Here is a 23,643-nt window from a genome sequence, read left to right as displayed (position 1 = left end):
GTAACCCATAATGGTATTGAGAACCCAAGGGTCTGAAGTCAGCGAGCGCCATTTTTGGATGAAATGACGAAGTCGTCCCCCTATTGGAGTAAGGCCAAAAACAGGGCTTACCTTGGTTGTTGTGGGATCGGAATCCACGCTGCCCACGACCTCTGTAGCCTCTGCCACGCTGAGGGTAGAACTGGGGTTTGTAGGCTTGAGATGGATAGGTGGACTGAGAGGAGTAGTAGGAGCCTCCGTTTCCTTGGAAGGAACGGCCGGTAGAGCGGCTCCTGGCTGTACCGGCCCTGGCAAAAACCCGATGATTGAATACCTTTTTGATATTCTGTTGAGCTTTGTCAATCGAGGAAAAAGTAGAAACAAATTTTCCTAAGTCTTTAACAAAGGTATTCCCAAAAAGATGACCATCAGCTTTAACACCGGGATCCATGTTGGCCAGATTTGACAACTTGGGGTCCAATTTTAGGAGTAAACCTTTCTTTCTCTCGTGAATGATGGAGGCATTAGCATTGCCCAGGAGGCAAAAGGCTCTCTGTGTCCATAAGGATAGCTCAGCCGGATCAATGTCCGCCTCATCCATTCTTGCTGATTCAGCGAGATCTAAAATACGAGCCAAAGGACCCACAACATCGAGCAGTTTGTCCTGGCAACTAGACCAGGCTTTATCTACCCCCTTACGGGGATCCTTTCCGAATTTAGAGAAAAAGGTAAGTATAGAATCGTCAATTGTAGGAGTGGCTGTAATCTGGGAAAAAAGTGATGGTCTGGGGCATTCAGATCTCAATTTAGACCTTGTCTGCTTATCGAGAGGAACTCTCAGTCTGGACGCAATATATTTACCCACGTGAGAAGACGGAGACCACTCAGTGGAGTTAGGGTGATGTAAAAGTGATGGGTCGAACATGGGGTTACCATCCGCGTCCAAAATGGTTTTGGCAAAAAATGGGTCCGAAACATTTAGTTTAGGCTTTTTGGCAGGGGAAGCCTGAGACTGAGAACCCCATATGTCAGAGGCCTCATCTGCATCACCGACGTCGTCATCGGTATCAGAAATGTGGGAGACAACAATTTGTTTTGGCGCTGTAACAGAATGCTTAACTTTAGATTTGCATTTGCTGAAAACATTACTATTACCCTCCTGAGAAGGAGGCCTGGGAGGAAACTCGTCCTCATCCATGGGTGAAGAAGCTTCACCAGTCAAAACAGCGCTAGCGGATGGTTTTTGGTTAGACAAATCCTTATAATTTCTTTTTCTGCTATCCCCCGCAGAATGGGCCAGAAAGGATTTGTGGACCATGTTTTGAACAGTGGTCTCAAATTTTTTTGACATTTTTTGCATTGAAGCTGAAACAGCTTTTACCACAGCCTCATTAATGAGGGTTCCAAAGTCTTCAATATTAGCTGAAGGCGAATCCTGAGGATCCATTATACAGGGAATGGTACTTCAAATACAATTGTATCAGGTAGGAGAAAAAAGAGAGAGAGATAGCCCCTGAAGAAAGGGTTAACAGCAACCAGGAAGTAATGGGAGGCTGAGGGAACCGAACAAACACGCCCCTTAAGGCGTGTCCCGGTCAGGCAAAGGACGCTGTGGAAGCTGAGACGAAGAAGCGAGGCTCCGGGACTCAGAACGGCGTGTGAAAGAAAAAACTCGGCACCCGGCGGTAAGGAGCGTTCGCTTTAGAACGTTCGCATGAAGGAGGCAAATGCCTCAGGACGCGCGCGAGCACAGGTCATAAAGCCTGAGGGCTGAAATAAAAACGCTGCGAGGAGTGGGAACGCATGCAGCAAAGACCGACGAAGCGCAGAGAAAAACACGCGCTCGTATACCATCAATAATTACAGTATAACAATAATAAGCACTGAAAAACGTAGGAGAGAATAAAAGCACCACTTATCTTGACTGCGAGCAGCAAGAAAGAGGGCTGGTCGCAGTCAAGCTTAGTGGTTACGTAGCACCGTGGATGGTGATTGGTGCATTTGTTATTCCTGTTCTTCTCCCATTGGCTTTGGACTTGTTAAGCCTCATGGGAGTTGTAGTTTTCTTGACTGCTGCTATTTAAAATAAAGCAAGTTAGAGAAGCATAATAGGAGCCTCCGTTCTTGACATAAAATGAATAACAAGGCTTGCAAGAGAACTGTGACTGTGATGTTAGGGTCATGTGACATGCCTTCATGGAAAAAATCAGGGTCATGGTTAATATGATGTCATTTTCTTTGATACCATTAGGGTTAAAGGGTATATGATGTCACTTCTGCTACACTAGCAGTTTGGTGAATTGTAGCCCATGGAGACGATCTTGGAAAAACATGTAGCTTTCAGACCAATACAACCTGAACACCATGGAGGGACATAAGAGGGGGCAGAGCTTGTGCTTGTACACTGCTACTCTTGCACTGTCCAATACCACCACAGGCATAGTGTTGTCCCGCTGGCATGCAAATGTATTCTGGTGCATGCATGTGCTAACATATGTCATGGGACATGCTTGCCTCAGTAAAATGATGCATCTATCATTTTTCTTTTGTTTTTCAATGCTGCACAATGTTGGCGCTGCAGAGCATTGTCAAAAGGCATCGGAGAAGCCAATACATCCAAAATCAAGGCCTCTTGGTTTTGCCATGGCTTGTTTTGAATTTAGTACTCCTGTCCTCGTGTGTAGTTTGGCTGGATGTTGAAAATAAAGTGATGAAGGAAATTTCCACTTAAATTTCTTTAGCTCATGTGGCAGGCGTGTAGGATTGTCAATCCTGTTGTTAAAGGTGAATGCCCAGTCAAAGGTATTTGGCTAAGAGGAAATTTACTTCTAGATTAATAGAACAGGTATGGCGAGTCATGATGACAGTGAAAACTAAAAGGGTCCAGGGCTAACAGTTGTAGAGACTCGACCACAAACTCCTTTAAATTATTTATCATAGCAGAGCAGATATGATACCTAGCACATAGACATTACATGGCGCAACCTTATTCTGTAGGGCAGATGTGGGACCAGGAGACATGCTATCCTACTTGTACTAAGATGATGCCCAGCACCTGGCAACTCAGAGAGATGTGCTCTCCTACTCACCGTAGTTCGGTGCCCACCACTTAACTACGATCAGATAACCTACCACCCTACCCAACTTGCTCACCCAAACATGGCGCACATCGCTAGGCAGTTAAAGGAAGCTCCACAGTCCAGTATGCAGTAAGATGATATCTGCCACTATTGGGGCTCTATTGACACAGGAGGGCATGTCTCTTGAGGGATCAGTCAGGGCCCATGGACTGACTCAAGGATACAGAGCGTGTCTTCTCCAGAGCCATATTGCTGATAGGACTGGCACACAGTGACGCCTACTGCCCAGTTTCCAGTCCAGGACTGGGAGACCTAGGATTGCCTCAGCGATAGTTAGTGTTTCCCTTCTGGAGACAGAGTGCGCTGGAGATCGCACACAGTTACAAAGCCTGTCACCTGGGCTCAGAGGGGATTAATACTGAAGCACAGCGCCGCTCTCACCGCAGAGTGAAAGATGATGAAGATTAGCGCAGGCGTGAGAAGCTTGAACCTCCTGGGCTTCCGTCAGCAGTGTCAAGGATACGTAGTTGTTGTACATTTTCATGAGGAGCGGTGCGTCTGGTGGGCAGTGCTGAAAACGTGCAGGGCTTGTCCTGGCCGAAGGCCCAGTGGATGGATGCTTTGAGGTCAAATAATCTAAATCTATAGGTGGCGCAAGAAAATTTGGGGGTGAAGGGCAAAGCTCTAGGTTCTGTGAAAGGAGTTGAACGTCGGGGATACAGAGTGAGAAGAACGTTAGTGCTTGGTATTGAGGGACTGAACGGTGCTTGTGTGTGTGCTACGGTAAGGAATGTGGCATTGGCCCCTATGTACTGTGAACCCACCTGCTTGTGGTTAGATTTGGGGCCAAAGAGGAACAGCTCAGGGGTTAAACAGCTGTCGAAGGTGAGGGCTGCCTGCTGGAGTATGATGAAGTGAAGGTGGATGCCTGTGAAGTTACAGCTCTTGTGCGGAAGATGACGGTATTGATTAGGTTGTTTGCCAGTTCCAAATGGAGTGTGGGCAAGGGGCAGATCCAGTGGAATTTGATAAGTGACCAGCGGTAACACTTGAGCGGACGATGCTGTTAAGATGCAGGTGAATGTCAAAATGGAACCAAGGCTTAATCTTGAGGGGGAAATAGACTCGTGTGGGGGGATGAAATGGGGGGTTTTGACACATTTGATCCTTCAGTATTGGAAATACAGGGGTCAGAGAGGTAAAGATGTTGTGCATTTGGTTTATCAGCAAATAAGGGGCCACAAATTGAGATATGAGGGTAGTTTATTTTCTCAAATATCCGAATCCCAGTTTCCCCCAGGGCAGGTTTAAGATTAGTAGGTAATTTAACTGACTTTCCATTTGGGGCATACATTTTAAAAACCCTCCTTCCTCCTTACTCCCACATCTCAAGGGCTGCTTCTAAAAGACTGAGCATAGCTCCTGGTAACACACTGAGCACTTCACCTCTGGGACTGGAAAGCGCATTGATCAAGGCACTAGCAGTTGGGGTTAATGGAGCCACCCTGATTAGCAGGGCCTTTTTATGTACTTTGCACCCAGCCTAAGCCGATCATTGGCTCTGTTGAGTGTGGCGAGTAGCGATAAATGGAAACCCCAGGCTAGGGCGCTGATTGATGGGTTTGTGTTGGTGACATTCCACTCCTGCTTCTTTTTTGGCGTTTTAGAACTGGGAATAAGTATAGCACATCAGGCTTGGTCCCAGCTTGGTTCCCGGGAAACACCTTCCCAGGGCCGGTATTATCTGATCGCTCAATGACAACCACAATTGGGGAGTACATTAGACTTTTTGTAGATTCGAATGTCATCCATTTGTAATGTGTATTCCTCAGTTGTTCTCAAGGCCTTTTATACACATCATAAAACATATCAGTTCTGGATCTTCTGGCCCTCACACCATATACTCTCACCATGCAAAACATCAGTAGTGTGTGCTGGACCTGTGACGCATAGCTCACCGTATGTCCATCAGGCGCAATTCCTGATTGACTTTTGCTGCCAGCAATGGAGAGTAAGAACAGTGTGAAGGGTGAAAAAATCATGCCGAGTGCTGTTTCTAGTGGATATTTCCCTTGGTGAACTCTAGTTATTATATTATATATATAAACGGTCTGTGGTGAGACTGAGGCCCTTGAAATGGTTTGAAACAGCCCTTCAGTGGTGCACAAATATCTACCAGTGATGGTGTATGTAGAAAAGCGCCATTGTCTTAGCATGGTTACCCCCACTTTCTGCCTGATGTCAGTGTGTTTTGACTATAGTTCACTGGGATCCTGCTAGCCAGGACCCCAGTGTCTGTGCTCCCTCCTCCAAATTTTGTTGCTGGTAAACTTTTTACACCCACAATTAGCATTCTGGTGCACCCCTATGTAAGTCCCTAGTATATGGTACTTAGGTACCCAGGGCATTGGTACACCAGGGGACCCACATGGGTTGCAGCATGTATTGTGCCACCCATGAGAGCCCATGCAAACTACGTCTGCAGGCCTGCCATTGTTGCCTGCGTGAAATAGTGCATGCACCTTACACCACGGATATAAGGCTTGCCAGATACCCTGGACACTGCACATAGTCACCCCTCTTGTTGGGGAGTGCATGTCCCTAAGTGTGAGGGTACAATTGCATGAGCAGGGTACCCCTACAAACACCAGACTCCATTTCCTGGGCTTTGTAAGTGTATGTAAGCCATCTTAAGATATGTAGTGGACACTGGTCAACGCGAGTGATCCAACTATATAATGGCTACTCCGAACCTAGGCATGTTTGGTATCAAACATATTGGAATCATGCAGCTACACCGATCCCGTTGCTTGTTGCATGTTGCATGGTCCCCTGTACTCTGAAGTTTACTTATAGGATCCCCCAGCTCTGCCTATGCAGCCTTACGTGGTCTGGCTGCCAGCCCACGTTGCTGCCGACTCGAGACCCTGTTCTGCCCTCTTACTAGTGAGCCTGGATCAGGCAGAGGAAGGCAGAACAAAGGATTTCCTGCAAGGGAGAGGTGTGACACTTCCCCCTGTGAATTAGGTGTCTAAGGGCTCGGGTGGGGTGGCCTCTGAGCGCCACCAGACTGCTTTGAAGGGCACATTTGGTGCCCTCCCTGCATAATCCGGTTTGCACCAGTTCAGAAACCCACGGTTCCCGCTCTGGTGCAAAACTGCACAAAGGACAGGGGAGTTACCACCCTCCCGTCCAGCTCCTCCCCTAGAGAGGTGCACAGGCCAGGTGGCCACTTGATTCTGCTATCTTGAAAATAAGATGTGCAGACACCCCTGGGAGCATCTGACTGGTTAGGCCAGGTAGATGACGTCCCTGACACTCTCTGATAGGTGGTTCACTTCAGAGAGTGACCAACACCCTTTTAGGGTTACTTAAGGACTCCAAGGGTGGGTCCTCAGATTCATCAAGCAAGACTCCACACAGCACTCTCTGCAAGATATCTGCTCCTGGCCTCTGAAACCACTGTTGGTCTGCTTTGGAACAGAAACAAGTCTGCTTCTGGTGGGAATGTTTCCATTGCAGCATTGTTTCTCCGGATCCTGTAAGAATTCTGCAACATCTAAGGCTGTGCATCCTCCAGGGTCTCAAAGACTCTGTTTGCACCTGGAAGCACGAAGGAATCTCCCTTTCAGTGAAGTAGTCACTCCCAGGCTACCCCTCTTTGGATGTGCTTCACTGGCTATATCGCTATATAAATGCAACTGCAATTCAAAAGGTTCAGTAATCAACTCTCAAGAGACTTGTGGCCATACGATATCACTCTAGCCTGTGAGCTAGGCCATGTCTGGGACCTTAGTACAACACCAAGACCTTTGATGGGCAGATGCAGAGGCACCTTTGTGAGGACCTACACTGCTTGGTCAATGGAGAGCTGAGGCCACAAACACCACATATGCCGAAGTAATCACCTACCAAGGAAGGGCTACTGCATTGAGATGCAGATGAAGATGCAAACTGGACAAACATATCAATTGCATTTTTTTTTATTATTCTTGTGTTGTTTTATTACATTTATAGGATTGCTCCTGGCACCATTATGGTACAGCCTCCTGTTAAAAGACAAAGTGAATGCACATTGATGTTTTTCCTGCTGTACGCTACTTATCATTTGAACTGCCAAAGTTTCATTGTAGATATTTGCACTGCGAAATAATGGCATTGTTTGCATCATATAATAAACCCTGCTAATCTCTGCAATTGCTGCCTCAGGAACCCTCACCAGCTGTTAGACCATGCCGAAAAACAATATTTGCCCTTAATGATAGACTTGTCACGTCTGCTGAAATTCATGAATTCCTTGGTGCCACCAATAAATAATATCAGCTTTGCTGGGACCCTCACCCATCCTCCGCTGATGAAGAGGTCGAGAAATTGAAATGTTGCTGCTGTGCGTGAGATCCTACTTGTAACACGATGTAAGCTTGCAGAGTAGGTTTCTTCAGTGTCAGGAGGATCTCTGGCTGTGCCCTTTTAAAAGTAGGCACACAAAGCGACACCTTTATCTATATTGTGTTATAATAGTGTAGTGTATTTGGTGCAGACTTTGGCAATCTTGACATTATTTTCATTGTGTGAGAAGGGACAAAAGGGTGCCTTGGAGGAGGCTGGGTCTGGAGATGGGAGCTGACCACCCTCAGAAAGGGAGGGATCATAGAAAGGGAGGTGCTGCCTAAGAGCCACTCCTGTTGACACCTTCCCCCCCCCCTCCACACACACACACACACACACAGACCACAAACAAAAGCTTCTGACCTGCTCCCCATCATCTAGGGAAATCTCAGAACCCCTGATGAAAGCCAGCTGTGTAGATCATCCACACACAAGCTGGAAAACCACTTTGTGGTTGGGTTTCCAGCTCATCTTCCTTTTCACACTGTGATATTTGCTCTTCACTAGCAGGGTTGCCACCTTTCCCAGAGAAAGGCCTGTTTAAGTTTCTGCACAGGCCCGGGCATGATCCTTAAATACAGCTTTAAATAAAATCGTCTATTTTCGTTTTGAACTTGGCCTTTCTTAACAGTCATGGTCATTAAGACAGCTCTAGAAATCTTGTTAAATTGCTTTCTTCCTATAAATACTGTTTCTTCCTATAAAAAATGTATAGAGATTATGTAGGGAGGAAAGTGTGCCAGTCCATCTTAATTCACCCCCCCCCCCCCTCCCTTTTTGAAGGTGCATAAGAAAGGTCACAGGGTGTAGATTTAACAATAACCCGAACATCACGTTGCGAAGGTCACATCTAAAGGTCATTTCCCAGCGGCCTTGTTGGCCCACTTTACCGCCAAGGGCCACCACACGCATGCCTCCCTGCTTTCCTGGGAGGAGAGGGGAGGGCCTTCCAGTCCATGCCGCCGCCGGGAAGCCCCGTGCTTCCCTGACCCTCGCCGGGGCGCCAGGCGGGAGTTCATTAGCGCCCTCCATGCGCTCTCCGACCGCTTCCTTTGAGGCGCCGAGTTCCGCCGGAGGCTGAAGCACAATAGTAATTTCACACCCATCGCTCAAGCCTGCCTTTCACACGCCGCGGTATACCCCCTCTCGCTGAAGCTCTCCCGCTCTCCTCTGTTTGCTGGGATACAAAGCGCCGAGCTAAAAATAGTCCCGAAATCTTGAAAAGAGCGGCAGCCGCTGACAGGAGAGCCCGCTGCCTGACAGCTCGCATTCAGGAGCCCGCCGAGCCACTTAGAAGGATTTGGCAAATTAAGTGCTGGCCTTTTTTCGGGATTAATACGCGAGCCGCCTGCCAGGTACACCCGTGCCCCCATCAGGCTTGATAAGGAGTGCCTCCCCCTACCATAAAGGAGCCTCAGGTGACAAAAGGAGGAGGTTGTCTCGTAAGATAGTGGCGTGGGTTGAACGCCTCCTCCAGAGATCTTTCTGTGACCTGTTGTGTCCCGACTCCGAATCCTAGCAGGGCCTACGTCACGGGGGTGATTAATACGAGTACACCCCCTCCCAAATAACAGGACTACCGTTTTAACAAAATAAGATACAATGTAGTGTTTCTTGGCATTTTGATCGTGGCAGCGGACTCTACTTCCTCAGCTTTCCAAATTCAGTGAGTGTTACAACGTCTATCTTTATAGAGTAAATTCAGGTTGTAGTGTTTATTATCACTTTATTTTTAAGGAAACTGCCCCTCGCATCCATCATGTTTTGACAGAGTTCAGTCCACTTTGTTTACTAAGATGCTGCTTTTTGAGCTCAATGATGGTGAACTTTACAACTACAAGTCAAAATAGTGCAAAGAAACCGTGAAATTTCATCCACTTGTGTGCCCTGCTGCTGGGTGTCATCCTGAAACGTGAGGTACCATGCAATAACCGTTCAAATATGTTATTATCAAATATCACGAGGTTTGTGACCTCAAATTGAGTTAATGGTTTTCCACAGTTGAATTCAATCTAAAAAATGTACTGCGATAATCGGTTGCATTTACCTGGTTTACCCACCTGCCACATCTCATGGTGTTTTCCTTCACTTTGGTTACTATGTTGTATCACTTACCAACCTACATAGTCTTGAGTCACACTGCTTTGATTTTCCACATTAAATAATGCCTTGCTTTGATGTCGAGAGTCCTTCCATGCTTTCCACTTTTTTGCACCGGTGTGTACATCAATGAGGCCTTAAGAGTTGAGTTACTGATACTTTTCACCATCACCGCACTGGAGTTTCCAATCCATGTTCTGCAGAAATATTGCCTTTGTGCTCTGAAGCTGGAATGCTGCCACTTAAAAGCTTTCCCCGAGGAAATAGTGTATAATTTAGGGCAGTGATACTCAAAGTACGACCCAAGGACCGCATGTGGCCTTCGACCTTTAGATGTGCCCCCCTGGTCAACAGCAGCACTGGACTGCTATTTACTTGAGGCAGCACTAAATGTTAAAACAATGCTAAATATATAGGCAAGCTTTTATTTAAAGGTGAAGTGACGTAAAAAAACAAAACAAAAGGAAGTAACTAAGCAGTCCTGCACCTCTTAACTTTGAGCACACCTTCCTTTTGCAAGACATCTTTCAGCAAAAGTGTAAAAATCTGATAGTTCAGAATTCAAAAAGTGTATTTCATTAACATGCAGAACCGTTCCATCTTAGTACATTACTTTATATCAGTGCATTGAGAAGTATTTTTAAAAGCGCAAGCTTTCAAACATGAATTTGACAAACATTAATTTCCCGCCCTCCCTGACAACAATGCCAGTTGTGAAATAAATGGCTAGTCAGTTGTTATATGTGCACTCTTTGGATGGGCTCAGTTCCTATTATACACGAACAAATTATACTTTATTAAACTAAGCACAGCAAAAGATTTGTAAAGCCCCCATCCTGTAGTCATGCATTTCAAGGTCTTCTTATATATGATATAGAAGAAAAAGGAGGGAAAGTGAAATAAAACAATTGCCTAGGGTCACACAATTTAGTAAAGTGAGGAAGACAAGATTAATCCCAAATTTTCTATTTTCTCATTGTCCAATTTAGCCGCTAGATGTATATGCTTCACTTCCCCTACCCCATCCTTACCAGGAAATACCTCCCCCCATACCCCATTTTTCCCACCCTCCCGACTGCAGTCATCAGTGAGGCCCTCAGTCACATCACAGACCAATATTTTTGGCCCCAGGGAACGTGTTTTTGAGTACCAGTGATCTAGGGTTTTGGATCTTCCACACCTTGGTCCATTTTGGCATGCCCTGCCTCACTTGGAAACAGAGATTTTGTGGGCAGGGTCATGGGGTCAAAACCCCAGGGTGAATAATCTATTCCGCAAAATAGTACCCATTATGAAGGGGCTCATTAGGGGTTTCATTAGGTAAAATTAGCAGGAGCTATAATCCAGGAGGATGCCTGCTCGTACAGATAAGAGGCCAATGACATGGCCTTTCCAAGATTGCTTTCAGTTGGTACTTCAATTCATGACTCCTGAAGAAAGTGTTCTTTCTGGGCGCTATATTGTCATCTCCTTCCTATACTTACAAGATATTCTAATACGGTGAAAACTGGTAAGATAGCTCAGTGTTGTTATCCTTTTATATCTGAGTGCAGCCTACAGGTCACAGGTTTGAGTCTCAGCTGACATGACTCTAACATATATCCTTCTAAGGCTGGTATACATGGTAATAAAATTTGCTTGCACCCTCATTGCAATGCTGAGGGTATACTGCCAGAATATTGAGTTTTATATATTATGCTGCAAAAGTATTGGAACCAGTACGTTGACTAACAAAATATTCTGAAAATAATATATATATATATATATATATATATATAAAATATGAAAAGATTTACTATTCTTAACTCTACTGATTGTACTTCGACAATTTATATCTCCAAGGTAGTTTGATGCGAAATTAATAATATTAAATCTAAACTTAATTATTTATACTTGCTTTCATGATATTTTTTGTAGTTGATATTTAGGTTACGATATTTTTGTAGCGCAATATGTTTTTGAAATGTAGCAATGTTATAGGCAACTTAGTCAATCAGAAGGCCTTGAAAGCTGGTGCTAATCTCTGCTATTTGCCCACAATATTTTATTGAGTGAAAATGTGGAGCGGGGACATGAAGCATGAAGGGACACGGAGCATGTGTGTGCTTTTGAGGTTGAGGATGTGTGGGATGGATGACTATAACCTTAATGCCCTCCTAGGACCAGGAATTAAAGGCTGTGAAATGCCCTTCCCCTCATTACACTCGTTCTCTCAGCCTTATATTTTCAGTTATCATCAGTTGAAACCTTAAGCAAAGGGCGATGATGTCTAGATATCTACAGCACTATGATGTCTGAGCCCAATTTTGGTTACACACTGAAATCTGTTATTACATCAGAAACTAACGGTTCGCCTCAGTCTGGCATCTCAGATACGCTGGCAGCACCGCAGACTTTGTGTGTTGGCTGGGCGAGTCAGCGAGTTAATTCTCTGTCATGTCTTGCTTCAGACATATGCATACAAAGTAAAACATTGTCTAAGAAGCTCCGTTTCTTGTCTAATTTTCTTTTGTCAGCAGTTCCTAGAAGTATGAATTGCTGATTAGGGGAAAAAAAAGATTAATTATTAGGAGCGACTGCTCTGCCGCCTTGTCTTTGTCAGAAAAGAAAAGCGTGCAAAAAGCTGCTTCTGGGTTCCATAGAAGTCAGTTTTGCAGAACACTATCAAAACCTTATACATTAATGGAATACACGCTTGAGAGCGGAAACCGAAATCCACAATCGGGGGTCAAAGAATTGTAAATAAGAAATTTTAACAAATGGATGGCAGCTTAAGTTGGAGGTTTGTGCGAGTATGGTGGAGATGGGATGACATTTTAAGACACTTTTAGAAATACTGTTACCATGGCAAAATTTCTGTCGGGAGCAGCAATTAGTGGAGCATCCGCCACCGCATGGACTCCTTCAGCGAGTGACACTGCGTGGTTCAGCGGCGGGAGCTGTGCAAGGTCGGCTCTCTGTGGGATCCGGCCTTGCTTTCAGCAGAAGAATCTGCAAAGGAGGCCATTTTGCATGTGCAGGGTCGGCTCACAGATGGTGGTTAAGAAATTTTGACAGATATGTCCACCTCTGCAGAGGGGTACATGCAAGCTGAAGGTCAAAGATTCAAATGTCCGGTGGGTCGTCACAGGCTGAAGTTCCTCCAATGTTGATACATTAAGTATCATTGCATAAGAAAAGGGGAGCACGCTTATGTAGGTGCCTAGAAACTTAACAAATATTTTCCGGACTTTTAATGTGCAATTCACTCAGCTGGCTAAAGCCTAAAAAATGAATATTTTAAGTACATAAAAGGAAAGGGTTCTAGGACATAGCATTTTGGTATATTTTGGGAGAGGGTATATGAAGCCCATAAAATCATGTGGATTGAACAAGGCTTGAGCCACCACAACTAAGCCGTGTAGTTGTAATTTTGTTGTTAAAATGGCTACGGTTGGAATAGTTATAAAATAATTTTTCGTTGATTTTTCATGAGGTAGCCTCAAGAAACTATTGTTGACTTCCCGGAGAGCTTTAGATCTGACCTGTGGTAGATGGAGAGCTTTTTGCAGTGAGCTTCCCCAGTCCGAACTCAGATGGAAGCTATGTGCCTGCAGTCCCAAACTTGCACCTCTGTTTGTCCTAGAGCTGGCCATGTTATCTTTGAATATCTTATCTACATGGCCCAGCGTTCCAGAGTTTCCTGTCATTTTTGTCTTTTTCACTAGAGTGTTATTTCCCCAATGCAGAGGAGTCTCATAGGGAGAACATCATTTTTTTCTCTGCGCTTGCTGACATTGTCCCTAGCCATGACTTTTTATTTCTCAAAGTTTACTTTTGATATTACGGCCAGCCTTTTACTGACATGGGCCGTTTCCTGTCTAGGCTAATACAGTGATGACATTGTTGATGCATCAGTTTACAGCCCATTTAGTGAGGTTCAGGGATCGAGGGACCACTAAAATATGTGGGCAAGTGGGAAGAGTGGCTCATGTTCAAGACACGTATGGTTAAAGGGCTGAACGTGACACCCTCACCATCCTTCCTCAGCCTCTATTTCTTTGGGGATGAAGACATATCTTTGAGCAGAAGATTATGTCCTTGGTCACAGTTTACCATTATTGGCACATGGGGGCCTGGTGCTCTGTGTCCCATCAGTTGCCCTTCAGCAGCTCAGATCTGAATGCTTTTCTAGGTATATCTGGAAACCTGAATTAGCAGACCTTCTTTCTAAATACAAGACAGTTTGAGAGATTAGCTGGAGAGTTTATCTCCAGCAGTGACTTGTACACAATATTCAGGTGGACACAAAATCAGGACACAGTTTTTGGCCATACGGGTTTAATTGCTACCTCACATGATAGTAATGCAGCCCTTGGAGTGTGCAGGTGGGTGGGTGGCGTCTGATTAGAAAGCCAAGCAAGGCAAGCTGCCAGAATACTGTTAGTCTACCTGCCTGCTCTTCAGTCTCTAGCCATCTGGCAACAATGCACTAGCACTGGCTGCCAAGCGCTCAGTTTCCAAATCCCTCTGCATTTGCCATTGTGTCTTTCACTGAAGAGGTCCTTTGATCATCCAGCACAGGTTTACATTCTACGTGCCACAGAGAGCTCTCTGCTCATCATGTGCACACCTCTTATGAGGGTTAATTTTAAAGGAAGCCAGCTTTGACGGGTGAGCTTTTCGGTGCTTTACTGCAAAGCACTGGAATACACTATCATTGCACTTGGTCAACAATACAATCATGTTACCTTCTTCTTTCACACTATGCTTTTTGCCTCCCGCTTAGCACCCTGATATAGTAGTGCTTTACAAATACATCAGATTCATTCATTCATTCAAGCCGAGGTGGCTTTACTATCGAGCTGAGCCTCTCTGATCTCAAATGTTTAGCAGATCTCGGTGGTCTCTTTACTCTTGCAATGCTGGGAGTTTCAGGTATCTAGTGGTCTATCCCCTAATACTTCCAGAATACCGAAGAACATTTAACATCCAGTCAACTCGGCTAATACCACCTTACTTCAAATGTTCTCCTCTTCTCTTTTGGTGAAGTCTAAGAGTTGCAGTTACCTTAGTCAGTCCCTGAGTAGGGGCAGCCTTGCCAAGTTTCCCAACACTAGCTGCCCCAGCTTAAATGTTTTCTTTTCATTCTGGAACTTGTAGTCTTGTTTATCCCAATATAAAACCATGACTATACATCCCGGAACCAAAAGAAAAACCTGGGCTGGAGTATCTAGTCATGCATGGACCTATGAGACTTGGCCCCTATGTATGAGGGTCTGGCCCACTTGTCCTTTCTAATCTATTTCTTATGTTTAAATTTATGAGATTTCTCCTAGTGACTGGGGACAACCTGTTTGTGTTCTGAGTTTTATTCTGACAACCCAGTACACACAGGGAGTAGCAGCCTTGGTTTTCTTCCATAGAACTAGTGGGACAAAAGCTTGCAGTGGTTTGTAAAGTATAAGGCAGAGATTGGAACCTTGTGTCCAGAGGAATTGGAGGCATTTGACATCCAGAGAAAGGGTTCTTGAGGGAGTATTTTAAATATAGGGATTAAGGCTAGGGAGTTGAAGCCTTTCACTTCAGAATTTGGCAGGATCCCACAATAGACATAGGTGACAGACTAAGAGTATAACAATTGAGCTAAAAGGAACACTACACCAGGCCTTGTGGACTCAACATACTTGTTCTGATATTATGCCGAAAGCAGACTGCATCCCCGTAAATGGTGCTGCCTTCGAGGTTAAGTGTGAAGACCTCATGCATTCGAGGAGAAGAAGATAGCTAAGTACATGGGAGGGTGGCAGAAAGGAATATATTACTATATAGAATTTGGAGGACATGATTCCAGGCACCTCAGAATCTCGCAGATCACTGCAAAGTTCACAGACCCACCTATTACCTGAAGCTCGTCAATGCTGGCACATATGTCAACTGGTTAGGTTATTAGGGGTCCAGGAGCGCAGGAGAGTTGGGCTCTACCTGCTTATATTTCGGTTGACTGATATGATCTGCTTGTGTAGGCCTGGCCTAATAGTTTCATCCTGGAATTCCTAAAAAAGAGCGTTTCATCTAGGAGTCCCCAAAAAAGGGCTTACCCGAAGGAAGCTCACCGCTAGTGCTAAGCGCCATGTAGGGAAAAGCGCATATTTATATGAGCGCAGTTTGAGTGAGGTTTCTTTCCCGCGTGTAAAGAAGAAACCAGATGAAGCTACTGCAGCAGGTGTGTGCTAGTCAGAGGCACTTTAATGCCTCCTATTTCTTTTTTATCTCGCAACACTTTAATGTCGAGCTGAGTATTTTATTTTAGAAATGTAATTACCGTGCAGAACAGATGGGCAAGGATTTTGTTTCGGAAGCTGTCTTTCAGACTGCTCACCCGCCTCTCTGCTGAGCTCTTTCTGGGCTTCGATTAATATCCTGTTCTCCTGAAAGGGGCCATTGCCACCACATGATACATTCGTTTGCAGGGCGACTGGAATTATGCGATGCTGTTGCGTTTTCCACATAATTATATATTAACCTCATTTTCCATATAGTCCACCATCTGGTGCATAACTATCGTATTTCAACAAAAAATGTGTCATGCTTAAATGGTTCAAAATTTATTAGAAAAAGGACGTCGTGGGCATATACAGTGCTATATACTTTACAGAGGTTCACTGGACAGCTGAGTACTGGTACTAGCACAAATGCTAATGAGGCGTCACTTTTAATCAGCCGTTTTTACTATATGCTGAAATGACACAATAGCTAACTAATACCACAAAATGTTCTGTATTCTGTGTGTGATTTGCTTTTTTTCCCACAGCCCATTCAGTCCTGCTGCATAATTTAGTCCGCAATTGCCGCATACTTGCAGTAGCCTAGGTGATAGGCGTGAATGTGGCCTAGATGCTGAGTGTTTTCAGTTTTATCTCAGAGCCACCTTGCAGCCTCGCCAAGAAGTTGGTATTGAGCCTGGGCCTCAAGTGATAGCCTGCTCAGGGTTATGTGCAAAATGGTGGCTCCTTACAAGGGACCACAGAACTGCAGGAATTCACCCCTTTCGCAGGGGCTCTCACCTGTGCTTTACAAGCGAATTACCACCCTACCTGTGGAAGGGAACGATCTCATTATTTGGGATTGCATGAATTGCACAAACTCGTAGCCCTGTGTAGAGGTGCCGCTACTAGGAGCATGCCCTGGTCGCCAGAGGGGCTTCCGAGCAACGGATACCGGTGCATTGGTGAGGGAGCCTGCTAAAGTGAACTTGCACCAGAAGCAGGCGTGAGAACAGTCGGGGCCGTAGGTGGCTGCGCATAAGGTTCGGAGATTCTTTTACATTTGTAGGCAAAGACAAAGAGCCTCTTTTTTGGCCTTGACCCGCAGCTGCCTCCCGACCGAGATTGCTCATTGAGGTTTCCTTCGTGGCGTTGGAGAAGATGTCTGTGGTGTTATGGATGTGTAAAATGCGTCTGTTGACAGGATTATTATTTTCTGGTTTTGTTGTGCTGAGTAGGATTACAAGTGGCATGGATTCATGTAGGCACCTTGGCACCCATTACATTTAATTAAAAATGGTTATCTTTATCCAAAGTGGGAGCATTGGAGCTCTTATAGTGGGGGGGGGGGGGGGGGGGTAGAATATTGGATGGGTTTAGGCAAGCAGACCACGTTAAGGACTGGTTGCCTATGGATACCACTGGCATTGTAATAGGCAGGGGCACTTGAATTGCGCATTTAGGAGATACCAAATTATGTGGCAGTGTTTACTTTATTATGCGGCAAGAAAATGTAAATCATGCGACATGATGCAGCACGTTTTGTGATAGCATTATTTCTCCATTTTGACTTTTTCACATATTAACACTGTCTGGCAAAAGGTTTCACCTGATTAGTAACAGCTACACACAAGTCAGCCTTTGCAAAGTGCCTCTCACCTTGCCGCACCACATGTCACTGCGTTTTAATAAAAGAGTAATCCCTTAATCCGTTTGAGCTAGAAACTTTTTATTTTGGATAAAGTCTGCAAATTATGCAACAGATGATGGATTATTTTGCAAATGTGGCAAATCCATATTTATGAGGAAAATGCTGTGGCCGCAGAATCGCATAATTCCAGTGGACCTGGTAATAAATCTGCATCTGAGCTGGCCTTGCTCCTCAGTAGTGGGAATCAAGTGGTATTTCCTTACATTTTGACAGGGCCCTTGGTTTGAATGAAGTGCTGGATTATGCAGCGCAGGAAGACCTGCTGAGTGGCCAATCATAATTCTGCTATATCTAGTGCTATTTCTAGTTTAGGATTGCTAATGTCAGACACTGCATTATGATGTATACATTAATAAAAAGGGTGTTCTTAACTGTGTTACTGCAAAAGAGAGACGTATTCTGAAAAGCATAAAGCAGAGTCTGGCGTCAGTTCATTGTATGATCCTTTCTCTGAGGCTTTGCCTGCTCCACAACTTCCCTCCCATGGTACAGAGGGTTCCAGTAGGGATCACACACAGCATACAGATTTCCCCAATAAACTATGGGAAAGTGTGACTGACCAAGCACTATCCCCCTGCAGCCGAGGGAAGTTATTTGTTATGCCCTTTTTGGTAAGCCGCTACCCAGCATTAGACTAGTACATCCCAGCGCACAGAGATTGCATCATGGTGGTCTCAGGACCCTAAAGTGAAAGATCTCAAACCGAGCAAGTTCAGGGAAAGTCAAAAATCTACCCATTGGGATGTCTAGTCCATACCGCTTTGGACTGTTGCCCTTCCAGAGGCCCAGGATTGATTGGCCATTGAACTCAGACTTAGTTTTGACTTTCCTGAGAAGGACTGCCCAGGGGGACAGAGTGAAAAGGTAGCATCGTGGCACAGTGTGGGAAGCTGGCACTGTTTGGGTGGGCCTAAGGCCCCGTGGTCCTGAATAGCACGCTTACTTACTCTCAGCACTGTGTCAGCACCGAAACCGCACCTGGCAGCTTTGTGTCCAGTGAGTGATAGGCAACAACAAGCCATGGACCCTCCATTGCAGTCTGGTTGTAAATAATGAGCGGAGAGTTGTGCTTTCGGGTCTCACTCGGCGGCAGAAGGGCGAGTCCAGACACGAGAGGTCTGGGTTAATTTTTAATTTATATTGTGCCTAATTATCGGATGTTTTAAATTACGTTGTTGCCCTTTCTCTGGGCAGCAGTGCCACCTTCCTTCGCATGGCCTGTGGTCGGCAGGGGAATTTAACACTGAGAGGAGCATTTGAGAAGGCGCTCTTTACACGGACACGGAGCTCTCCTGTGTAACACTTCTATCTGATTACAATGAGCATATTACACATAGTGTGGCGTTTTCAGTCTGTGGCTGTCTGCCTTCATAATATGTATATAGTGTAGATTTGACCCACTGTGTGACTGCATACCTTTTGCACGAAATGCACAGTGCAAACTGCGTGAGTGTGTCTGCGACAAGGATTTGTGCTGTGATTATAATCTCTGTGTCGACGTATACTGTTTTTCTTATGGGAATATTGGTGGGTTACCGCCTCTCTGCTTACACCGACGGTGTAATGTGTATGGCGTCTGTGGTCTTATTTCCAACAGGTGCGCGAAAGTTCACCAGTCCTGAATGCCGCACAGTATGTGTTCCAGAGTAGCAGTCCTTGAAGAAATGGTGAATAGCCACAGTTACATCTTCGTGGCGTGTCTATAATTATTTTTTAATGCAAGTAGCTGCACTTCTGAAGTTTTGCCTCAATAAATAAGGAGTTCGGTCCTTATATAGAGCTTCGTGGATGCAGGAAATCCGCCAAAAATTAGCCGATGTCCAGTTTGCCCCTATTTAGACTACACATTATTCCTGTACACTCTAAATATGATGAACTGAACATCACAACTTTTTGGGGGAGATTCCACATCCACCAAATTCTAAATTAGTCCTTAAGATGTGGAATGGAGCACAAAAAATCTATTTATTCACTTCATAGGGGGCATGAGGAATTGAAAGACTTTCATGGAGAAAAAAAATGCCCTGGAAAGGAAAATGGAAAAAAAAAAATATTTAACATTTTTAAAATTCCCTGAGATTCTCACCCTATGCTTTAGTGTTCATTAGAAGTGTACAGAATCTTTTTCTTATACATAACGATTTTCCATGAAAAAACTTGTCTTCTAAAATGGTCTCTGCAAAATGGTAACTATTAATGGTCCCGCTTCCATTTATTGCAACAATTGTAATAGAGTAAATCTGATAGAAACTTCTTACTGCAGGTTCCTTACCTTAGAATTATCCTAGGCGTCAGACTGGATGAAGAAGATTTTTTGTGAGCAGTACCCCTGCCTGCCGGTAGGTGGCGTTATTTGACTCTGTGTGCATCGTTGGCTTTGTCCGCGCCGGATGTGACAGCCGTGGCACCTATATAGGTACCACCCAGCCGTGCTAACATCATTTATTTTCTTTAAGTGCCAGTCAGCGCAGATCTGGGAAGAGCTACCGCTTGAGTCATTTTTTGACTGTACGTGACTGTACTTTTTCGATGTTTTGTCAAGACTTTTTGAGGTTTTCTTCCTGATGTGACAGGATGTCATCAAAGAAGACCAGCTTGAAGCTATGCGGCGCCTGTAAGCGGCTAATGTCGGTGACGGACCCCCACCTAGTTTGCCTGTGGTGCCTTGAGCTCGACCACTACCTGAAGTCATGCTCTGACTGCAGCGCCATGAATCTCAAGGCTTTGAGGGAGCAGTCCATCAAGCTGATGCCGGCTCATCTTGCGACGCTGCATCGTTCGAGGTCCCTGTTGAGACGGAGGTACGGGGATCAGCTGCAGAGTCCAAGGTCGTTGTCTCACTCCAAATCCTTGGGACATTCATGTAATTCCTGGCACAAAGAGAAGAAGTTGAAGGCTGCTTTGACTTCTCTGTGTCAGTCGGCTGAGACGTGGAAGCATCAGCATTCTAGACCTCGCTCCACGGTTGCACGGCCTGTGCTTCCCCGAGTTTTTGGGTTCTGGAGCAACCCCCGCCCAACTTAAAGAATTTTATGATGCCAAGTGCCTCATATTTGGGTGGGCTGACCCCTTCGGTACACCTTTGGGACCCACTCGGTCGGCAGGGGCACCTTCTGGCAGCTCAGGCCTTGACGTCAGTGGGGCCCAAAGGATCCATTCCTGGATTCCGACAGATGACAGTCATACCACCTTGACCTTCTCCGGTGTCTGTCCTGATACCAACGTTCCTGGCTTCATCCCGGTACTAAACTACGACTCCGATACTGAACCGAAGGGGTGTTGCTCTAGTCTGTATCCAGCCCCATCAGTGGCCTTGCCTCACAGATCGGATCCTTAGCCCTATTCTTTCGGGCTGGGACTCGGGGAGGAATGGGAGGTGGTCACTGAACCTTAAGGAAGTCCAGTCTTATCAGCAAGATATGGACTGGTGTGAGGAACTTGATGAAGCTAGAGGCCTGGACACTTCCCCAGATGCTGGCATGCTTTCACCCCCTACCATGGCTACGGAGGAGAGAGTGTCTTTCTCAATGGTGGTGCAGAGGGCTGCGGAGGACCTCGAACTTCAGTTGCCCTCATTGGCGGTCAAGACCACTGTCTTGAGAGAGGTGCTTCAGCCGGTAGTCTTCCGATCTGAAACGCTCCTCCCATGTAATGAAGCCCTTAGAGATGTCCTTTTAGGCACTTGGTCCAAGCCCAACAAAGGGGCTCCTGTTAATAGGACAATTGCCCTTCGCCACTGCCCCAGGGACCCAAGTTTCCTCACTCACCACCCTATCCCTGAGAGTTTGTTGGTCCAGGCTTCCACCTCCCATGTTAACCCTGACGCGTTCCCTACCTCTCCACCGGACATGGAATCCAAGAGGCTGGAGACAATTGGGAAGAAGATGTTTTCTTCCTCCAGCCTGGCATCGTGATCTATGAAGATTGCATGCCTTTTGGGCCTCTAGTCCCATGATCTGTGGGACACAGTTGCGCAAGTGCTGCCTACTGTCTTGGAGAAGGCCTGGGCGTGCTGTCCCAAGGTGTAGCAGATGGAGAGCTGCCGCAAAGTTCACAATTCACGGTGGACTCAACACAATGCCTCGCTGAGCGGATTGGTTTAATCAACGATGCCCTTAGGCACCACGCTTGGCTATGGACTACTGGTTTTTCGGGGGATGTCACGTTTTCTCTGATGGAGATGCCCTTTGATGGCTCCCGTCTCTTTGGAGCCAAAGCAGACTCGATACTCAGACGTTTCCAGGACAGTCGGGCTGTGGCCGGGTCTTTGAGTAGCCAGAGGTCAGGTCAGACCACCACTAACCCAACCCTTTCGCCTCCTCCCCCCAACCTTTCTCACAGCTGGATACTCCCTCCCCTTCATGACGACCCGCCCCCACCATGTCACCATCTCAAGACAGGGTGACGGAGGATCATCTTTCGCTTCTCTGCAAGGAATTTGCGTCTTTCTTAGCCAAGGAGCCATAGAGAGGGTCCCGATGCCAGAAGTAGTTTGTGGTTGCTATTCCCACTACTTTCTTGTGCCAGAGAAGGGCAGAGGCCTATGTCCTATCCTATGTTTGTGGCCCCTCAACTACATCGGCTCAGGTTCTGTCTGCCTTGGACCCTGAAGCCTGGATGGTAATGTTGGACTTCCAGGACAAATATTTTCACATCCCTGTCCTGTTTGCCCACAGGCATTACCTGTGGTTCACATCACCCACAAGCATTTCCAGTTTGCCGTGCTTCCATTTGGTCTGACCAGGGCCCCTTGGGTGTTCACCAAGGTGATGGTGGTGGTTGCAGCTCATCTTTAGATCAGGGGTGTCAGTCTTCCCCTATCTTGACAACTGGCTGTTGAAGGAAGACTTGCCCCAGGCTATGGTCTCCCACCTCCAGACAACGGGGGACCTCCTACACTAACTGGGGTTCACTGTAAAGATGCTGAAGTCACATCTGACTCCCTCTCAGACACTCCCTTTCGTCAGAGCCATTCTGGACACAGTGCAGTTTTGGGCTTATCCTTCCGAGCGGGGAGTCCAAGATATTCAGGCTATTATACTGATGTTTCAGCCTCTATCCTGGGTTTCGGTGAGACAGACTCTGAGGCTGCTAGGACTGATGGTCTCCTGTATCCTGCTAGTAACAGATGCACATTGGCATACGTGGGCTTTACAGTGGGCCCTGAAGTTCAAATGGGCACAGCATCAGAGAAATCTCTACGACATGGTCCATACCTCAGAGGTAACTGCGCAAGATCTGCAGTGGTGGCTAACGAACAGCGAATGGGTCAGCTGCAGACCCCTCTCCCTTCCCCAACAAGATCTGACAGCAGTGACAGATGCGTCACTCCTAGCATGGGGTAGCCATCTGGGAGAGGGGGAGATCAGAGGATTCTGACCGCCGGCAGAATCCAGACTCCACATCAACTTGCTTTTCGCTTTGAGCGATCCGATTGCCATTGGAAGCCTTTCTAACCTCCATCAAGGGAAGGCTAGTTCTGGTGTTCATGGGCAACACCACTGCCATGTAGTAATGCAACAGATAGGACGGGCTGGGGTTGTGGACCCTTTGTCAAGAGGCTCTGCGTCTCCGGACTTGGCTGGAATGTCAGGGCATTTCCCTGGTGGTTCAACACCTGGCGGGCCTCTCTGAATGCCAGGGTGGACAAATTAAGCTGAAGTTGCCTAGCGGATCACGAATGGCGTCTCCATCTGTAAGTGCCGCAAGGTCTCTTTAAGCAGTGGCGAGAGCCTTGGTTAGATCCGTTCATCTCTGTCGAGAATATGCAGTGTTGACAGTTTTGCACACTGGAGTTTCCAAGGTGGCTGTCGCTCGGCAATGCTTTTTGTCTAGATTGGAGCTCAGGCCTCCTGTATGCCTTTCCACCCAAACCCATCCTGCCAGAGTTCTCAAGAAAATCAAGAATGACTGGGCCCAAGTCACCCTTGTTGCCCCAGACTGGGCACGGACAGTCTGGTATTCTGAGTTACTGAGCATGGCCATCAATCCCCTGATCAGGCTGCCCATTCTGTAGGATCTTCTGTTGCAGCAGCAAGGGAGGGTTCTCCACCCAAACCTCACCAGTCTCATCCTCCTTGCGTGGAGATTGAGCGACAGCGTTTGACTGCTTTTCACTTTCCTCCCGAAGGCTGCGATG

The 23,643-nt window shown here is 46.2% G+C and overlaps 1 protein-coding gene across 5 annotated transcripts in view; it reads left to right on the top strand.

Annotated features, from left to right (window-relative positions):
* Nucleotides 1-23,643, top strand: part of RABGAP1L (RAB GTPase activating protein 1 like) — a 1,234,468-nt gene that overhangs the window by 741,884 nt on the left and 468,941 nt on the right. The window contains exon 1 of one of the 5 annotated variants that reach the window (XM_069231594.1): nt 9,097-9,114. The exons of the other annotated variants lie outside the window; for them this stretch is intronic. The gene's annotated coding sequence lies outside the window, so the exon portion shown is untranslated. Of the gene's footprint in view, nt 1-9,096; nt 9,115-23,643 lie in introns of those variants that run through there. 5 annotated transcript variants of the gene reach the window in all.

Source organism: Pleurodeles waltl, chromosome 4_2, assembly GCF_031143425.1.
Source record: "Pleurodeles waltl isolate 20211129_DDA chromosome 4_2, aPleWal1.hap1.20221129, whole genome shotgun sequence".
NCBI lineage: Eukaryota > Metazoa > Chordata > Amphibia > Caudata > Salamandridae > Pleurodeles > Pleurodeles waltl.
Note: the sequence above shows the minus strand (reverse complement) of the source record. Positions and strands in the feature narration are given on the sequence as shown.